This window comes from Rhinopithecus roxellana, chromosome 14 (assembly GCF_007565055.1).
Source record: "Rhinopithecus roxellana isolate Shanxi Qingling chromosome 14, ASM756505v1, whole genome shotgun sequence".
NCBI lineage: Eukaryota > Metazoa > Chordata > Mammalia > Primates > Cercopithecidae > Rhinopithecus > Rhinopithecus roxellana.
Window position 1 is genome coordinate 121,735,413 of NC_044562.1, and position 7,555 is coordinate 121,742,967.

The 7,555-nt window shown below is 43.8% G+C and overlaps 1 pseudogene; it reads right to left on the reverse strand.

Moving 5' to 3' along the window:
• Positions 1-1,711: 1,711 nt before the first annotated feature.
• Positions 1,712-2,093, reverse strand: LOC104672930 (annotated as a pseudogene).
• Positions 2,094-7,555: the final 5,462 nt, after the last annotated feature.

A 7,555-nucleotide genomic window follows, 5' to 3' on the forward strand; every position in this document is an offset into this window, starting at 1 on the left:
TAAGATAAGTGTTTGGAAATCAATTTATTTCCTTGTACCAACAGAAACCAGCCCAAACATGTAAAGGGAAACTCCTGGGCAAAATGATAGTACGGACCCAGTTAACAAACCTCCTCCTTCCAATATTCTCTAAAGTGGCCAGTGAAATTAAAGATAGGAGAGACTGGCATCAGTGGCAGAAACTAGAGAAATATGCCAACCATATGCCAGGTTGCAAAGCAAGGGGGTAGCCACCTGGATCTAATAATACCTCTTATTATTTATTATTATTCTATTGTTTGCTAAACTTCTCTGAACCTGGTATTGTGCTAAGGCTGTATATGCATTATGCTATTTAATCCTTGCATCAGTAAACCTATCAAGTAGATACCCTTATCCCTGTTTTAAAAAATAAGATCTATTAAATGTATTTGATTCAAGGGTAGAGGGTGGCAGATTGCAGTTTGGAAGCTAGGTAGATCTGATTCCAAAGCTCATGGTCCTCAGCATGATCAGGCCTCTTGACTCTCAAGTCCCAGGAAAGGCACTAAATAGAGAATCTGGAGAAGCATGGAGGTGAGAAAGGGACAAATGGGATATGGGGGGGGGCACAGAGGGGCAAGCCCTGTGCAGTTGGGGGAGAACGCTCATAACCACCTGCATGAATGAAGGGCCCTAATGTGCAGACGTTTCTCTTTCACTTAATGCTCCCGTGACCCTGGCGAGGCCTCATGATCCACGCAGATTATAATAGGACCTGACCGGGCCATGGAAGCATGGAGAATGTGAGGCTTGGAGAAGTTAGGAGGTGGCCCAGGGCACACAGAGATTAGTTAGGGATTTGGGGATTTGCTCCAGGCACCCGTGCTGCCTCCACTGGCGATGCTCTAGGATGTGCATAGGTCCTCCCGGCCTGGCTGGGCTGGGGCACAAGTGGTGGGGAGTCTGACAGGGGCTTGCTCTCCCAACCCATACCCAAAGACAATGCACCAAAGGAAACAGGAATTAGGGGCTGGTCATCTCTCTGGGGAGAGAAGCGGGGTGAGAGGACAGCCCGATTAAAAGAGCCTCAGTGGCTGGGAGGGCCTGAGCTGTACAAAGCCTCCTTCTCTTCTCCCTTTGTCACAAGAGAGGATTTCCAGAGATACCAGGAAGACCCATGCCGGGGGAGCTCTCAGTGAGCGCTGGGCAAGGCTAGCCCACTCTCTGCACAGATGGACAGGGGCTACTAACCCAAGGCACAGAAGTTACAGCCGGAGAAAGTGAGCCAGTGAAGTGTGAATGTGGATGTCTCTGTTAGGGGAAGGAAAAGGAGGGGGCGACTCGATGGGTTGAGATTTAAGTTTTTTGAGGTTGGATGCAGTGACTCACTCCTGTAATCCTAGCACTTCAGGCGGCTGAGGTAGGAGGATGGCTTGAGTTCAGGAGTTCAAGACCAGCCTGGACAACATAGCAATACCCTGTCTCTATAAAAAAATTAAAAATTAGCCAGGTGTGGTGGCACACACCTGTAGTCCCAGCTACTCAGGAGGCTGAGGTGGAAGGATGGCAGGAGCTCGGGAAGTTAAGGCTGCAGTAAACTATGATTACACTGCTGCATGCCAGCCTGGGTGACAGAGTGAGACCCGTCTCAAAAAAAGAAAACGGAAGTTTTTGTTTCTTTTTTTTCCTTTTTTTTTGGTTTGCAAGTTTTATTCAAGAACTCGTACAAAACATTACAGATAAATGAAATTCAATCCTCGTCTTCCTCCTCTTCCTCGTCCTGGTTAATTTGGAAGTAACGTAATTCATAACTCTCTTTGCTGTTAGCAGCTATGCAAACCAATCATGTAGATTATTCTTCAAAAATTTTTGGTGTCATATTTCAAATAACTTTTGGAAAAAGGCACCTCAGATGTCACGGTGATCTTGCTCTTGCTACTTTCTATGGTCACCACCCCTCCACCAAGTTTCCCAGCTTTTCAGTTCACTTTGATCATCTCTTGCAAAAACTGCTGGAAATTGGCAGCGTCCATGATTCCATCTTCCATGGGGTGGGTGCAATCAAGAGTGAACTTCAGAACCTGCTTCTTCTTTTGGCCCCCCTTCACCACAAGCTTTTTCACAGGTGCCATGGCGGCAGTGGAGGCAGAAAGAGAGCTGTTTCTTTTAAAATTGTAATTAATTTTATAAAGTTTCAGTAGCTTTGGGGGTACAAGTTATATTTAGTTATATGAATGAATTGTATAATGGTGAATTCTGAGATTTTAGTGCACGCACCACCCAAGTAGTGTTCATCGTATCCAATATGTAGTTTTTTATCCTAGACTCCCCGCCCATCCTCCCACTTCTGAGTTTCCAGGTTTCATTATATCACTCTGTATGTCTCTGTGTCCTCATAGCTTAGCTCTCACTTGTAAGTAAGAACATATGGTATTTGGTTTTCCATTCCTGACTTACTTCACTTAGAATAATGGTCTCCAACTCCATCCAAGTTGCTTCAAAAGACATTATTTCATTCCTTTTTATGGCTGAGTAGTAGTCCATGGTGTATATATACCACATTTTCGTTATCCACTCATTGCTCAAGGCACTTAAGGTGATTCTGTACCTTGGGAATTATGAACTGTGCTGCAATAAGCGCACCCCCTTTAATCTGCCCCCTTTCTTACATGTGGCCCTGAATCCTCCCAGGTAGGAGAAGATGTAGGAAGATGGGAAGGTCTACTTGGTACAGGGAGAAGCCAAGTGTAGAGTGAGGATAGAGGTGTAATACTAAGAGTTATGACCGGGCATGGTGGCTCACACCTGTAATCCCAGCACTTTGGGAGGCAGAGGTGGGCAGATCACCCGAAATCAGGAGTTTGAGACCAGCCTGGCGAACATGGTGAAACCTTATCTCTACTAAGAAAATAATAATAATAATACCAAAAAATATAACGATTAGCCAGGTGTGGTTGGCACACACCTGTAATCCCAGCTACTTGGGAGGCTGACGCACAAGAATTGCTTAAACCCAGGAAGCGGAGGTTGCAGTCAGCTGAGATTGCACCACTGCACTCCAGCCTGGGTGACAGAGCAAGACTGTCTCAAAAAATAGTAATAATAAATAATAATAATATTGGCTGGGCGCAGTGGCTCATCTTGTAATCCCAGCACTTTGGGAGACCAAGGCAGGTGGATCACTTCAGGTCAGGAGTTCGAAACCAGCCTGGCCAATATGGTGAAACCCCGTCTCTACCAAAAATATTTTTTTAAATGAGCCCAATGTGGTAGTGCACACCTGTAATCCCAGCTACTCCGAAGGCTGAGGCAGGAAAATCACTTGAACCCGGGAGGCAGAGGCTGCAGTGAGCAGAGATTGTGCCACTGCACTCCAGTCAGGCGACAGAGCAAGACTCCGTCTCAATAATAATAATAATAATAATTTTTTTTTTTTTTTTTTTTTTTTTTTTTTTTTTTTTTTTTTGAGACGGAGTCTTGCTCTGTCGCCCAGGCTGGAGTGCAGTGGCCGGATCTCAGCTCACTGCAAGCTCCGCCTCCCGGGTTCACGCCATTCTCCTGCCTCAGCCTCCCAAGTAGCTGGGACTACAGGCGCCCGCCAGGTCGCCCGGCTAGTTTTTTGTATTTTTAGTAGAGACGGGGTTTCACCATGTTAGCCAGGATGGTCTCGATCTCCTGACCTCGTGATCCGCCCGTCTCGGCCTCCCAAAGTGCTGGGATTACAGGCGTGAGCCACCGCGCCCGGCCAATAATAATAATATTAACAGTTATAATACCAATAGTACAGTTCTAACAGCCAACATTAATGATTTTGACTTCATGTCCAACCTGGTGTGAAGTAACTACATCTACATAGCCTGTTTTGTTTTTTGCTTTTTTTTATTTGTAAAAATTTTATTATAGATTTATCTTTTCTGATTAAAATATTTTTAATTTTTATGGTTACATAGTAGATGTATAAATTTATGCGGCACATGAGATGTTTTGATGTGAGCATACAATGTGTAATAATTACATCAGGGTAAATGGGGTATCTATCACCTCAAGCATTTATCATTTCTTTGTGTTACAAACATTCCAATTGTACTCTTTTAGTTACTCTTTTTTTTTTTTTTTTTTTTTTGAGAAAGAGTCTCACTCTGTCACCCAGGCTGGAGTGCAGTGGCACAATCTCAGCTCACTCAAGCTCTGCCTCCCAGGTTCACGCCATTCTCCTGCCTCAGCCTCCTAAGTAGCTGGGACCACAGCCACCCACCACCACGCCCGTCTAATTTTTTTTGTATTTTTAGTAGAGATGGTGTTTCACTGTGTTAGCCAGGATGGTCTCGATCTCCTGCCCTCGTGATCAGCCCACCTCGGCCTCCCAAAGTGTTGGGATTACAGGCGTGAGCCACCTATCCCAGCCTCTTTTAGTTACTTTTAAGTGTACATAGAAAACGTACAGTAAAAATAAAAAGGAAAAAACATAAAAATGTACAATACATTATTGTTGACTATAATCACCCTGTTTTGCCATCAAATAGTAGATCTTTTTTATTTTAACTACATATGTTTCAATAGTTTTGGAACAGGTGGTTTTTGGTTACATAGATAAGTTCTTTTTTTTTTTTTTTTAATTATACTTTAAGCTCTGGGATACATGTGCAGAACGTGCAGGTTTGTTCCATAGGTATACACATGCCATAGTGGTTTGCTGCACCCATCAACCTGTCATCTACATTAGGTATTTCTCCTAATGCTATACCTCTCCCAGCCCCCTACCTCCTGACAGGCCCCTGTGTGTGATGTTCCCCTCCCTGTGTCCATGTGTTCTCATTGTTCAACTCCCATTTATGAGTGAGAATATGTGGTGTTTGATTTTCTATTCTTGTATTAGTTTGCTGAGAATGATGGTTTCCAGCTTCATCCATGTCCCTGCAAAGGATATGAAGTTCTTTTCTCTCTTTTTTTTTTTTTCCTCCCATAATCTTAGGTCTCACTGTGTTGCCCAGACTGGAGTGCAGTGGCATGATCTCAGCTCCCCACAACCTCTGCCTCCCAGGCTCAAGCGATTCTCCTGCTTCAGCCTCCGGAGTAGCTGGGATTACAGGCATGCGCTATTATCGCCCAGCTAATTTTTATATTTTTAGTAGAGACAGAGTTTCACCATGTTGGCCAGGCTGGTCTCAAACTCCTGACCTCAAATGATTCACCCACCTTGGCCTCCCAAAGTGCTGGGATTATGGGTGTGAGCCACCACACCCAGTCAACATGGGTGAGTTATTTAGTGGCAATTTCTGAAATTTTGGTGCACCCGTCGCCTGAGCAGTGTGCACTGTATTCAATGTGTAGTATTCTATCCCTCACCCCCTCCCACACTCCCTTTCCCCAGTCCCCAAGTCCATTATAGCATTCCTATGAATTACATCCTCAGAGCTTAGCTCCCACTTATAAGTGAGAACATATGATCTTCGGTTTTTCATTCCTGGTTACTTCACTTAGAATAATGGTCTCCACCTTCATCCAGGCTGCTGCTAATGCCATTATTTTCTTCCTTTTTATGGCTGAGTAGTATTCCACGGTTATATAGCCTATTTTTCAGTTAATCTTGGCTGCTACCCTATGCGATGGGTTCTGTGCTTATCCCAGATCTTAGCAATAGCAGTTTTCCAACCAGTGTCTTTTGAATTGATAAATCTACATTTAGAAGAGGAGGAAACTGGCCTAAATTGAGGCCCCAGCAAAAGAACTCAGCCACCCATTGTGCCTGGTATCCACGTACTCGGTTTTGAGATGTTTTTGCGGCAGATTCATATTGCTAAGTGTCAGTTCAGTTCATTGTGAAATCCATGGCTATTTCCTGAAAATGCATCAAGCTATGATTCCTGAATTCCCTGTGGGTTCGGCGGGTAGAAGTGGCTTGGCATTTCCCTTGAGCTCTTTGAAAATTTTCTCTGCAGTGCCCCCTAGGGGATGATCTTATTTTCGCTTCTTGAGGTGAGAGTCGGAGTAAAATATAAACTGTCTAAAGATATTGCTTGGCTGACTGTCCAGAGCATTTCTGAGTTTGTATCTCTCAGTAAGGGAGGCAGAGGAATTGAGTTCAAATTGTGACTTTGTCCTTACTGGTAGTGTAGCTTCAGGCAGTTCACCTCCTCTCCCTGAGCCTCACCAACGTGAAGGGAGTAATAATAACATCTACCGTCACAGCAGAATGTGAACTCTCTTGCTCCCTGCCTGTAACCTGCTTTCCTGGGCCTGTCACTATGGTTTTGTTGTTGTTGTTGTTGTTGTTGTTGTTTTTGGGGTTTTTTTTTCACTGTATGTACTTGCGAGTTATAAGTCTCCTGAGGGCACAAAAGGGTTGTGAGCAATACCAGCTAGGCCTGCAGAGGCTCTGGAGGAGGATCAACGTTTCCAAGACAGATGACTGGTGACCAAGGAAGAGCCGGCAGCTAACTCTGCTTCCTGAAGGGGGTGTAAAGTAAAGGCCCCACGACAGGGTCTCTGAACATGAGTAAGAGTTTTCTAAGCAGTGCATCCAGCATGCCATGGAGATTAATGGAGATGAGTGGGTGACAGGAGAGCGGGCAGTAAATCTGGGGGAAATTTTGGTCAGATTATGGAGGGCCTTGAATACTACTCTCAAAAGAGTAACCCTTCATGCTGTAGGCAGAGGTGCCAGCAGGGTTTTTGGCTGAAGAATTACACAATCCCATCTAATTCCCTCTTTCTTTTTCTTTTCAAGTCTTTTTCCTTGGAAATAATTTTGAGTTTACAAAAAGAGTACAGCAAATTCTCATATAACCTTCACCAGCCTCCCCAAATATTAACATCTCACATAGCTACAGAATTATCAAAGCCAGGAAATGAACATTAATGCAATACTGTCTGTGAATCTACAGACTTTATTTAGTGTTGCCAGTAGCCCCACTAACATCATTTTTCTGCTCCAGAATGCAATCCAGGGCTGCACGTGGCACTCCCCTGCCGTGTCTCAGTAGGACCCTTCAATCCAGAACAGCTGCTCAGTCTTTCTCCTCCTCTCATGATTTTGACAGTTTTGAAACATCCAGGGTATTTTTGTCTTTCATAACCGTGACACTCTTGAAGAGTACTGGCCAATTATTTTGTAGAATGTCCTCCAACTTGAGTTTGTCTGGTGCTTTCTCACAATGAGAATAAGGTTTTGTGTTTTTGGTGAGAACACCACAGAAGCAAGCTTATACCCTTCCCCATGCATTATGTCAGGAGGCACATGTGATATTGCCTCATCCCATTACGGGACATGTTAACTTTGAGACATGATGTGGCAACAATTTCTCCATTGTAAAATCCTATTTTTCCTTTTGAACTTGATGAGTATCTTATGAGGAGCTATCTTGGACACTATGTAAATATCTTGTTGATCATCGTACTTTCACCCACCAATTTTGGCATTCATTGGTGATTCTTGTCTGTAATATTCATTACCACTGTGTTTACCAACAGGTGATTTTTCTACTTTCATAATTCCTTCTCCATTTATTAATTGTAATTCAGTAGTAAGGAAGAGCTGTCCCTTTTCTCCCAATTACTTATGCAATTATTTCAGTATAGACTCGTGGATATTTAG